Raw genomic sequence first — 13,469 nt, 5'->3', positions numbered from 1 at the left:
CAAGTTTGACTTTGATGACAACCTACTTTCTGAGAAAGTGCATGTTCATGAATGAAGAAATCTGATGACTGCCCAGCCAGGTACAACATTAGGAGAAGCTACCAGAATGCCAGACCTTGCTATGATTCTATGATTGTGCACATTGTTTTCAGAGACCAGCACTCATTGGTATGAGTTAAACTCAGATAAATTTAAAATCATTTAAGTGTATATAAAGGAAATCAACACCACCGACAAAAAGTCTGCTAGCAAGCCAGTAACATGCACATTCTCAAGTTCCAGTATTTTGTCAGAAAAATATAAACAGAAATTGTAAGGTTCACGTGTTCCATATTCAACACACAGTACAGTGTTTTGTAGATATCCATCTTCAAATATTGTGGAAGTAGCACTCTATAGGGAAACAGGATTTAAAAGATAATACATTCCTCAAAATGTAGCATATAGAGCCTCAAGCTACCTCCTGAGAATCTTGCCAGTCAATCTTCCTTACTGCTTGCTGGTTTTAATATGAAATACATGCCCTTCCAGGACACAGATTACAAATTTAAGTAATCCTAGTGGTGCTAGAAGGTACAACAATTCTCCACTGCCACACTGAAACGTATTTCCTATTATTTCCCCAAACATTTTAGTGATTTAAATGAAATTAACATGAGATAAACAAATATGTAAAAGTTAAGTCTCATCCAGCATGTTTAGAAGTATTAAGAAGCTCATCAAAATTCCTATTTATGCTACATGCCTAATTTCACTTGGTTCCCTTCAAGAATTCAGCCTTATAGGTATATTCCGGTGTTGCTCAATTGAACAATACTTGACTGTGTTAGGACATAAGAATGTACCTACAGCTGAAAAGGGAGTCCATATATACTAAGCAGTAAATTTTACTGTCAGTTTCCAAAAGAAGTTTTGTTGACAAAAAGCGCTGTATTGTGAAGATTTCGGGAGATGAAGTCAACTGCAAACTTGGTAAGAAAAAAGGGGTGGGGAGAGAAAAAAATGCAAAATCTTCCCCTAGAGAACATTTGATGAAAAGCCCCTTTGGCTCTCAGATGTTTTAAATTTATGTTACTACTTGATGTGGACTCTGCATATTTCTGGCTCCCCAGAAATGAATGAAAACAGGTGAAAAATAATAGTTTGTTATACTGTAAAACTATAATGGTGAATGCAGTAAAACAACCAAATGTAACACCAAATATTGTTATTATATATGGAGATTTTAAGAAGGTTACTGCATTCGTAGTAGGTTTGAGAAATAAAAAGTTTTAAAATTTCATTAGAAGACTTCCCCCCCCCCAAAAAAAAAAAAAATCAGCAAAACAGGGAGTGACTAAAAGGACAAGATAATACATACTCTTCTGCACTTTATGTCTCCTGAAGTTATTGCTTATTACTATAATTGAATTTTGTAAAGCAGAACAGGCAGATTAAGAGCCAGTATGATGCACTAGAAGTTTTCATGCCAAGAACAATTTAAACAAATATTAAATACTTGCTGTCATAGATAATGTTTCCCCATTTCCTAGTTTTACACCAAACAAGTAACTCATACAAGAAAAAAGAAAATCTATTAACATAGCTATCATTTTCTATGTAAACAGATACCACATTTCCTTTATATTTATAATGTCCACAATACTGTCAGAGAATCTGGTCAGGCAATCTGCTCTTACAACCCATTCACAACACCAAGTCATCACATCCCAAAGAAACAGAAGACATTATTTCAGTGTCACTCTCCGTTCAGGCCTCCTTCCAAGAAAACCTAACTACTGAAGTGCCACAAACCAAAGGATTGCGTGGTTTGCAATACACGAGCATAGCTGTCCTACTCAGAGAACTTATATTGACATAAGATACACTAAGCTCAACATTTTACCATCACATTCTCCCTTAAAAAAGAAGGCAGAAGAACAATGTTTTTGCAGGCATATTGTCTTGTCAGGAAAGTCAACCTCTCTTTCAGAAGCAAAAGCATTTTAGTGCTATTTGAGAGTCATTCTGTCATTAAAAAAAATAAGCACATTATATTTAAAAATCCTGCCTCTCTTACAATTTATTACTAATGTTGTACATAATCAAACTACTAAATTTAATATTGTGCAGTTAAATAATCAACCAAAACTCACCCTGTGCTAAGATCTTACTGAGAGCTTCAAAAAGGAGAGAAGCAATCCACTTAATTTTTGTCAAAGTAAGCTGTAACCAGAAATAGCAGACTTCACAACTTACAAGTGCAATCAATAAGAATCAAAACTACAGGTTCTTATTTAAGAAAATAGTGCCATAATAAATGTGTTTTCCTTATCTTGCTGACAGTCTTGAAAACAGTTGCTTCTAGGAATTGTTGAAACGTATGTCTGAAATCCTAACAAAGATATGCTGGAATTTCCACAAGTGATAGGCTCTAAAAATCGTATCACACTGAACCATGAAATAGAAAATGTATCTGAAATTTAGTGCAAAATTTAACACTCATGAGTTCTGCTGATTTTGTTATCTGCTCCATTTACATGCCGATCTACAGCCCTACTTAAAAGCATATTTCTTAAAACCCTTAAAATAAGCTGTTCCACCACTTCCTTTGTAGCATAAGTTGATTTTACACATCTTGAGAAACAAACACATTACACCAAATCACACCCATTAAATTGATACCATCCATCAGCAAAGGTAAATTATGCAAATAAGAATTATGCAAACACTTTTTTTTTTAGTTGATACTATTTCTATTTTGTGCAGCTGTCTGTCAGAGTTCATTATGTGAGGACAAAATTATTTTGGGAGCATACTTAAAAGAAAGAAACACATAACAGAAGTCAAAAGCTAGTGCCACTGATGAGCTATTTATCACTGCTTAACATGAGCTAATGTACCTGACAAACAGAACTCAAGCACAGTAGCTGGAGCTCCCTCCCAAAAGCATCTTTCTTGCAGTCCACAAAGAGTCATGCAATTGGCATTCAGAAATAAATACTTTGCTTCCTACTGGCAGCTTTGAGAGGTATTTCCTTTGGTGCGTATACACAGCACAGTTCTCTACTCTTCCTCCCCCCCTCCCCAAAGCTTCCCTTATATAACAGCCTGCAAAAACCATCTCTGAACAGCACCATCGGGATGCGATCGATCACAGAACGCACGAGCCCTGCTTATTTATCACACCCTTCCTTGGTGGTTTGGTTTTAGGGTCAGGGTTGCATCCAAGTAAGTTATGCAAAGCGGTTCACAGAAGCTCTGGGGCCGCTGGGGTCTGAGGCCCACAGGTAGAGCATGCAGCAGCTTTCCCTGCAGCCCCGCACCTCGCTCCCTTCGTGCCACGTCATTTCTACACTGACCAACTAACTGAGCAGCTTGGAAAACATCAGGCTGGCCTGTGGGAGTTGGATAACTTTATCAGCTCATTTTTCAAGACAGGATGAACACATCCTTAAAGACAGGATGACACAGATATTCCTCCTTCTCTTGGTTTAGCAAAAGCCCACAACAGACTTACATAAACTCCACGCAATCCCAGGTAGTCCTCCCAATACCTTGAGGTACAGCTGTACATCTCCACACAGAGCTACAAACTACAGTTTGGGAGGTCTCATGTTTTCGCTTTACATACAGACAACCTACATACAGACTGTGAAAAAGCCTGCAACGTGAAGTTTTTACTTTAATCCCAGTAGGTACTACCAGGCATACACGGTTTTAGGTGCACAAATATCAGCCGCTGCAGCCAATAAAGTTAAGAGCTGGCTGTTTAACAAAGGGCCTCTGCATTTCTACCTCTTTTTCTAGAAGTATCAGCTATTCCCCTATAATGCTTAATCGTGCCACCCTGAATCAGAACAAAGCACACACTGCCACTTAAACTGTGAGAAAGAAAATGTCTGAGCACAACTGTATTCACTGTATTCCAGCCTTTCACATATCCATGCCTCGAGTCCCTCCAGGGGAAATTTAACACCGTTTCTAAAATGATTTCTCCTCGGGGTTTTTCCATATTTTATCTTTTTTCCCTCTGAGATGCCCGGCCAGATGAATTTGTGTACGACACGCACTGCCTGCGCCGCTGCTGCACCTCCTCTGTGGTGACTTGATTCAGCTGAAGCCACGCTGCGCCCGATCGATGCGAGCACATTACACACCAGAATAAGAGTAAGGTAAGGGTAAAGAAAAGCAAAGCGCCTTTCCTTTCAGCCATTAAATATAGATCAACGGAGCATCGCGCTGCACAGCGCGGCTCCCTTCCCCACCCCCTCCGCCCGCTCCTCGAGCGCAGGATTTCGGGCACGCCGGCTTCAAAGGAGAACCCCCCCCCCCTCCATCATCCCCACCACTGCTCAGGCGACACACGGCCACCCAGACGGACAGACACACGGACACCCGCAGCCGCCCCAGGCCCATCGCGGCGGCACCTCCCGAGCGGGCTCCGCGCAGGGCCGGGCGCTGCCCCCGCCCGCGGGTCCCCGGGAGCCTTCCTCCTCCTCCTCCTCCTCCTCCTCCTGCTGCTGCTTCTGCCGCTCTCCCCCAGCCCGCTGCCGTAACGAGTGCATTAGTGCAGGGCGTCGGGAGGCACGGTGCCGCGGATGCCCTACATAAGCGACTGGCAGCGTATGAAGAAAGGGAGGGAAGGGCTGGGAGGAACGAGGGCAAATCAGGCACTTTGTCCCCTCTCCGCTGAAGGCACAAACGCAGCCCAGCCCAGCCCGGCTGCCTCACCGAGGGGAGCAGCGCAGGAGCCCGCACCGAGCAGCAATAACCGCGCAGAGGCAGGAAGACGAAGGCGGGGGGGACCTGGCACCATTGCTGTGCCTGCCGTACTCACCGATCGGCGCCGCTTCCCCCTGCGTCCTCCCGAGCAGCCTCCAAAACCCAACAGCAAATCCTCACTCCAAGGATAGGAAAGGAAAAAAAGGGAGGGGGGGGAGGGGGGGCGAGCGACGGCCCCGGTCTTCACCGCAAGGTCCTGACCTTGCCCAGCTGCAGCACCTTCGGCTTCATCCCCCCCCTCCCCGCTGCGCCCCCGTGAGCGCGCCCAGCCGGCTCCGGGGGGCTCCGCCGCAGGACAGCGCCGGGGCTCGGCCCCCACCGCCCCGCGGGGCGAGGCGCAGGACTGCCGGTGCTGCTGCTGCTGCTGCTGGTCCTGCTCCTCCCGGTGCTGCTGCTGCCGCCGCTGCTCCTCCTGCTGCTGCTGGGGCTGGCGAGGGCTGCGCGGCGGCGCCGTAGCGCAGCGCGCCTGGCGGGCGCCCCGGCCGCGGGCTGTGGCCGAAGGAGAGCCGGGCTCCGCCGCAGCATCTGCCGCCGCCGCCGCCGCTCGCTGCCGCCCTCGCCCCTCCCTCCCGCCCCCCTTCCCCGCTCCCCTCCCCGGCAGCAGGAGCGCGGCCGAGCGGGCGGGGCCGCGCCCGGGCCCCCCCGGTGCTGTTGGAGCTGGGCAAGGGGCGCGGAGCTGGGGTGGGAGACCGCAACCCGGCCGGGTGGGGTGGGCAAAACTTGAGGCCCGCCGGCACAGAGGGTAGAAGCGGAGAGGAGGCAGGATTTATTTATTTTATTTTATTTTTAACGCCCCAGCTCGCTTCTCCCTCAGTTTTCGCTCTGCATCCTCAGGAATCCTCGGGTGGAAAAACCGACCGGGAGTCTCTGTGCGAGCGGAGAGGGTCAGGGATGTGCACGTCGTGTTTACTCACACCGGCGCTTAACCCTTTGCTGAGACACTTGCGGGAAAGGCTACTGAAATGGGGTTTCACCGGCAAGTGGCCGTGCGGAGCCCCCGAGGCAGGCGGCGGGGATGCTGTTACGGGACTCTCACCATCCCCTTGCACATCGGGGCGACCCCTGTGCAGGGGGACACACGTCGGGGGGCAACGCCTACCCCCTGCCGTTCAGCCCCAGGAGCCGCGGCCGGTTTGGCAAGGCTGAAAACATCTTCCCCGGGGGTGAGGGGCCCTCTGGGTGGGGCAGGGGGGAGACCTGGAGTGCTGTGACAGCGGCACGGCTCCAGGAGGTCCTTTGCAGCACCCCCGGGGCTGCGCTCACACCTGCGGGGCCGCCCGAGCATCCCGCAGGCAGGCGCCGAGGAGCGGCACCGCCAGCTCGCACAGCGACTCCCTGCTGCCACCTCCCGCCCGCTGCCTCCGCAGCTCTCCCCGCCAGCCAAAAACCTGCTCCTCGCTGGGCCCTGGGCGAGGTTATCCCCCCCCCGAGCCGGCTACAAGACCCCTTGTTCCCTTCGTGCTGCGTCCCGCGGTAGAAATACGCGTTCTCTGCGCGTACTCTCCCTTCTGTATTATTATTATTTCATTATATAACTTCCCTTTGTTTTTTATTATTATTATTTTTTTTTACTATTGCCTTTTACCTGGAGAAGGATTAAAACCAGACTTTCGTGCACCCTGCCTTCCTGCCTTGAGGTCAGCTCATTTACCAGGCATCATAATAAGTACGCTTATTTTCATTTAATCAAGGATACACCACAGGAACAGAAGAGAGGGGAGAAACACACAGCAATGAGGACCCTCTGTAGGGGAAGGCTGGAGGCAGAAGGGTTTTGGAAGAATCTGAGAGGTGTCTGAAGACGCCCCCTTTTCTCTCAGATTGCCTGGTTCCCCATCGCTATCTGCCATGACAGAGCACTCACCTTAAAACAGGATTCACAGAGCTACTCCTTCACCTGCTGATTCTCTCCCCAGAGTTTTCTTGCATCACCTTTAAAAGTTTCCATGACTCATCCCCCATGGGGAGGTCAGAGAAGGGGCTTGGTCTTGGACAAGGTAACCAAACCAGATCTCCAGAAGCACATTGCTGCTCCAGTTATGTCTGCTGTGGAGGAAGGGTAAGGGAGAGCACTAGGGGGATAATGAAGGTTAAAAGGGGTAGGACCAACTTTTAGAAGGTACGGCCCCCTCCATTGTAGCTACTGTCTGCCTACTTCTCACCCAGTGACTAAGCCTCTTGTTTGGACAAGCCAAAAGCCCAGACAGGTGGAGGCTGTTTGCTTTTTTGGTCAATCCTAGCCTTCTCAGGTGGAAGCAATAAGCCTCAGGCTTACTTGGTCTGTGCCTTGGGAATGGTGTATATGACCTAATTCTTGGTTAACTTTTTTTTTTTTTTCCTTAAAAAAGAAGGAAAAAGTAAAGGAAATGATGATCATGTCAAAGCAAAGATTTTCATGCACAGGAGTTGTAAAAAGTCTTTGTCATTTATACATGCCTGTAATAATTTCAAAGGTCCTTGAGGCCTTGGGTTTCTATTGGGTTAAAATAATGGCAAGTAAAACTTTTAGTTTAAAAATGTAAAAAATGTAGTAACATGAATAGATTTAAATCTAGTAATAGATTTTTTTTTTTTTCCAGACAGTTTCCCACCTGAACAATAACAACAAAAAATTGTTTAAGCTTAGTCTCAAGGGTTGTGAGTTACCATAGCTAGTTGTAATTGATTATTTTCACCTGTTACTTAGATTAGGCAATCTTTAGCAAGAGTGGAATAAAATCAGGAAAACATGTTGCTGTTTTTTTTGTTTTTTTTTTTTTTTGTGTGTGTGTGCCCTTTTTAATCAACTGAAAAATCATCTAAGCATAACTAGTTTTTCAAGTTAAGGCTAACACTTTAAAGAAGTTATTGTTATCACTGTTTTTATCACTTTCTAAAAGTCATTTAAAGGTGGAATTATTTAAAGAAGTGGAATGCATCCATTGAAATAAACATTTCAGATAAGAAAGAGTGTTTTTCGAGACTTATAGTATGGTGTCCTAATGAAAACAAAGTGGGAGTGAATTTAAACAGCTGATTCAAACTTCTTCTCTCCTATTTGACTATGATATTATCTTTAATAAGTCAAGTCAACAGTGGATTATAGTAACATTATTTGTGTTTTCCATTTTTCCTAAATTGTTGTGTGGTATTATATACACAATTGCTTACTTGACAGCAAAGTACATGTAAATCCTGGAATGAGAATAGCTTCCTATAAAACAAAAAGACGACAAGAGAAGGTTTACATGATTGCATTTGCATAAGCTTGTGCCCTGATCCTATGGAAATATTTTTTAACAGTAGTGTTTGAAAGAACTACAGGGTATTTTCTATTCTGAGACACAGCTGGTTTTGACTCAGTCTGGTTATGAGTAAATTACTGTTGAAGTGCTAAGCTTGACCGGCAATAGGAAGATACAATTGATTTTGCGGTACCTGCAGATTTTATAAAGGAACTTATATTTGCATTGGAAAAGTTGGATTGTATGTACTGAAGACAGCTCTCAGTTTCCTGAGACCTGACTGAAATCCTAGCTTCATCCAGGGATAATCAAATAGACAGTTATGAACAAAATTTCTATTAGAACAGATGGATTATTTTTGGATCTGCTGGACTTTAAAAAATCATTTTAAGAATTAGCTTAATGGAAGCTAATAGCTTCCATTAATCACCTAAGCAATTTGACATTTTCAGTCTATCAGATCTTTACATAAAATGGTAAAAAAGGTTTAAAAAACCACTGTTTTCTGCCCCAGTTAGAGATAATTAGCCATGTTATTCAATAATAATTATTTAATAACAAAACTTTATCTAAGAAGTCCTGACTAATGGGACAGTTGGGATTTCACACAACTCCAAGAAAAAACATACTAAAAAAAACACTTAAGGGGAGAAGAGAAATTGTGACTGGTTATTCCTATCAATTATGCACATGAATTAAAGAGAATTTGAGGATTTTATGTATAATTATCTTAAAAAACTGTAAGTTGTTCTTCAGAAGATGGAAGGCCAGAAGTTCAAACAAAATTCAGTGTAATGTAACAGTTGTGTTTTCCAGGTTCTGGTAAAAACAACGTTCACTGTTAAAGTTTCATATCCTATACGAGCACAGGTTATACAAATACCTGAATGTTCTGAAACAATTTCTAAACCCTAATCTCATGAAAGAAAGTAATCTCAATCTATCTTCCCACGAACCAGTTTTACGAGCAGTGTGATGTCAACTCAGTTGAAAATTAAAGTCTAGTTTTAATAGTTCAAAACATGTTTATCCCTATTAGTGTCAATTAAAATGCCAAGCTATTCTCAGAATGTATTCCTTAATACACTTAGAGCTGCAAAAGCATTTAGGATTAAGGTTTAACACTTAAAAAACTGCATTGTAACTCTCAGATTCTTTTTTCCTTTACATGGTACCTGTTCACATAGTGCATTGAATAAGTCTATCTCAAAAGTAGAGACTATCCTGCAAAAGGCCAAGTAGAAATCTTGCCACAGATTCAGATTCTATTTGAATAGCAGTTACTGAAATATCATTATACTGCATTTGGTTTTATTTAATCCAGTTATGTGTGAGTTTTAGTTCATATTTTTCTATGACGGGAAATACTGTCACAGTTCAAGGAAACAGTAGATTCAGCAACTATTTAGACTTCAGTGAAGACTGAGATATTACTTACCCTGGAAGAGAAGTGAATGTTTTGGCATATCTTGCGATTATGTAGTGTATTTCCTAATTTATTCTCTAACGTATTTAATCAGTAGCAGGAAAGATGAAGCTAAATTTAATGGTCTGTTAACTCCATGAACAGCACTCTCCAAAAGTCACACACTTCTGCTTTTTCCATCCAGCATGGTTTATGTTCCCAGAGACTGTTAATCTGTTTTCCCAGTGTGCAGAAAACTCACATCTCATATGATGCCTGTACAGATCCATACCCTCAGGTTCATTTAGTAGTTACACTAGCAGTCTTTGTGAAAAACCAAACCACTGAAGGTCTACAGGTTAGCAAGTACTTCTTGCAAGAACTTCCCTGCTCCTCACAGCTTTTCGTTTAGTCTTCTTACATGACGTGTGCATTATTGTTTTACTGTACAGGAGAACTCTTGATAATATTCTTTATGTCTGTACCAGAGTTTCTCACTTATGCACTTGATGTATTCAAAGTGGTTGCCCCACAGATATGTGTTATTCTGGAGGGCACCGATTACAACATGTACCCAAGGTGCTCTAACATGCCCTATACGTACTGAGGCCCAGCAACTACTGTGGACTTTATTGATGATGTAGATGCAATGCAGGCATAGAGTCCTGCAACCTTAACAGATGTCAAAAAGCTCAACCTGTTTTCCAGTCTTTGCACTGTACTGGTGAGTAATTCCTTGTTGGAACAAAGGATGCTTCAGCCAAGTGGGTCAAGAAACAAAAGTGCTTATTTTCATCTCTTTCCTCAGCTGAGCTCTTTTGTACTTTGTAGTTCTGAAACAGATCAAAGAATCATATCATAGAATAGTTTGGGTTGGAAGAGACCTTGAAGGTCATCTAATTCCAACCCCCCTGCCATAGGCAGGGGGATACCTCCACTAGACCAGGTGCTCAAAGCCTCATCCATCCTTGCCTGGGGCATCCACAGGTTCTCTGGGCAACCTGTGCCAGTGCTCCACCCTCATAGTAAAGAATTTGTTCCTTATATCTAATCTAAACATATCCTCTCTTCATTTAAAGAAATTTCCCCTTGCCCTGTCATGGCATTCCCTGACACTCCCTCCCCAGCTTTCCTGTAGAGCCCCTTTAGTTACTGGAAGGCTGAAATGAGCTCTCCCTGGAGCCTTCTCTTCTTCAGGCTGAACAACCCCAACTCCCTCATCCTGTCTTCATAAGAGAGGTGCTCCAGCCCTTTGACCATCTTCGTGGCCCTCCTCTGGACTTGCTCTAATACTCCCATGTCCTTGTTGTGCTGGCAGCCCCAGCGCTGAATGCACTACAGAGGCCTATTTTTTCCCACTTTGACCTGAGAATTCCTTTGGTGAAACCCCAGTATTCATTTGTCTCAGGAAAATTTTGGAGTGTGTCAAACTGTCTTCTTCATGCAGGTTAGCTAGTTTTACACTTTTTGCTACAGGTTCTCCTGCATAACTGGATGTCTGTAGTATTGTATGTGGAGAGACATGTTTGTCATCATCCCATAGAGTTTTCAGTCTTAATCTCACTTCCATGAACTAACTTTTTTAGAGAGAATTATTTTAGCAAGGAAGGAGCGTTAACTGCTGCAGTTTAAATGGCCATTTACCAAAGAGTAAAATGGATGAGTAGGCAATTACTTGCTTATGGATGAAAAGTAGAACCCTGAATTTTCCTTAAGAGAGTTTTCAGCATTATGATTTTCTACCTGAGAAATTAGGTTTTAACAATATTGTTGTAAAAATTAAAATAACAAGTTGATATAAATAACATTTAAAAAGTTATAATTTGTCCATCTTGTTACCTTTATTGAAGATAGCTTCCAGCACTACTTTTAAATACATCAAGAAAACAAGGGGAGCACATGGAGCAGGATTTTTTTCCTCCTATTCTGCTTCTGCTCTTTTGATCTCAGGGCAATAGCTATTGAAGGGAAACATGAGTTTCTTATCCTATGCTTTTTCAGCAGAAAAAGTAACTGCTTATTTTGGTCTAATCCTGTTATTTAAATCTCTATATTGCTGCAGACCTGGCCACCTTGTGCTATTTTCAACCTAGTGAAAAATAGAAAAACATACTTTAAACATACAATTAAAAAGAAAAAGATTAATTTTGTAGTGAGGTGGGGGTTGGTCTATTCTCCCATGTGCCTGGTGACAGGATGAGGGGGAATGGGTTAAGTTGCACCAGGGGAGGTTTAGGTTGGATATTAAGAAAAACTTCTTTACTGAAACGAGTTGTTAGGCATTGGAATGGGCTATCCAGGGGTGTGGTTGAGTCACCATCCCTGGAGGTCTTTAAGATGTTTAGATGTAGATCTTAGTGATATGGTTTAGTGAAGGGCTGGTTAGTGTTAGGTCAGATGTTGGACTCGGTGATCTTGGAGGTCTCTTAGAGCCTAGATGATTCTGTGATTCTGTGATACCTTTCATGCAAGAAGATAAAAAAAAAAGTCAAAAGAAATTAAGTAATATAAGTACTAAGAGGGCAAATAATAAGATGTTGCTGGATCCTAATGTTTTTTTTTTTTTTTTTTAATCAAGGCCTTATTAAAAATTTATCTACATTAAATTTATTTGGCCATTGTTTTTGTCTGGATTTTGGATTTCTTACTTCTACAGTGACCACACAAAACAACTGCAGATTTCAAAAGAAACAGGGTCAGTACCAGAATCAGCCCTTTTGGAGAGAAGTTAAAAGTATGCTGTGACAGCTTTGATAAACTCAACAGCAAGAATACCTTTAAACTGGTAAAACCTTTTAACCGAGGTACAAAAAAATCTTCGACATTTCCCATCTCAACCGGGACCCTAAAATAAGTTACTATTGACACAGAGTTCAGATGGCAATTTTTATTTATTTATTTCACTCTAGGACATTGATTCAGGAAATCATATTAGTGACCTTTGATTATGTTTATGTTATTTTGTGAAGCCTGGCAGATTTTTCAGCTGATATAAAGCAGCAGAGAGTAGTACTGTGCTTTGGAAGTTTGAATATCTTCTGCAGAAAAGTGTTGGTGAGCAACTATCCATCTTTGGACTCTTGTTCCTCTTATTTTTTGCAGTGAGAAACTGACAAGAGGGCTGCCAATTTAATCTACTACTTTGAGCTATTGTGTGACACAGTATAGACGTATATACATATATATACATCTTTATACATAATTGTGAATTTTAGGTTTAAAATAGACCTTCAGTTTGTGGAGCTGTGTCTCCATTTCTTGAAATAAATAAATAAATCTATTGAGACAAAAGTCCATAATGTGAATGATATAATCTTTCTGTCATGTCCTTTTAGTGACATGAGTGGCTAAAATAAAGTTTTGAAAAGCTACAGGTTTTGTTATCATACACAGAGCTCAAAAGAAAAAATAATTCCTCTTTAAACAGTACATATGCTCATAAGTATTAAGAATAGCAAATAATAATTTGAACAATATATAAATTTTATTTAACACTTCTGTTTCATGTGTAAAAGTAATGGTCACTGTATTATGGTGAAGAAAAATATTTTAATATGTACAGGATATTTCATCAGCTGTTTAGTGACTTGTTTTTTTGGTATCTTATTGCTACTCTCCTTTACAAGAAATGTTATCTGGAACTCTAATATATCTATTAACAATTTCCAGATTTTTATAGCAGTAGGGATAGCAGACCATCAGTATGTTGTGCTGTATATATGTATGATGCAGCCATTAGGAGAGATGACTGAGGGTCAGGATGCTCTGTTATGGATGTTCACTGAGTCCGTGCTAACTTCTGTACAACCATTTTCTGCTTTTTACTTTAAAAAATGGGGATATCACACTTACTAGTGGACTAGATTGAGGTCTTTAGAAAACGGGCAACATATAATTATGTAGGATACAATAAAAAATGCCTTAATATAGACAGCATACTCCAGAGTGGGTAAGTAAAACAGCCACCGCAATGTGATATGCAATGAAAAGCAGACTGCGCGGACTATGGCTGTCATTGTGGTAGTCTTTTCTTCCACTGTTTTGTCAGGTGGTCTCAGCCTTCCCTCTTCTGTGTA

At 42.3% G+C, this 13,469-nt stretch overlaps 1 protein-coding gene across 8 annotated transcripts in view; it reads right to left on the bottom strand.

Moving 5' to 3' along the window:
- Nucleotides 1-5,297, bottom strand: part of CTNND2 (catenin delta 2) — a 645,736-nt gene extending 640,439 nt beyond the window's left edge. For 2 of the 8 annotated variants that reach the window (XR_011092756.1, XM_068670993.1), the window contains exon 1: nucleotides 4,820-5,297. The gene's annotated coding sequence lies outside the window, so the exon portion shown is untranslated. The remainder of the gene's footprint in view (nucleotides 1-4,819) is intronic. The other 6 variants (XM_068670994.1, XM_068670990.1, XM_068670989.1 and 3 more) reach the window with 5 other exon arrangements.
- Between the last annotated feature and the right edge of the window lie 8,172 nt (nucleotides 5,298-13,469).

The sequence above is a fragment of the Anas acuta genome, chromosome 2 (assembly GCF_963932015.1).
Source record: "Anas acuta chromosome 2, bAnaAcu1.1, whole genome shotgun sequence".
Lineage (NCBI taxonomy): Eukaryota > Metazoa > Chordata > Aves > Anseriformes > Anatidae > Anas > Anas acuta.
Note: the sequence above shows the minus strand (reverse complement) of the source record. Positions and strands in the feature narration are given on the sequence as shown.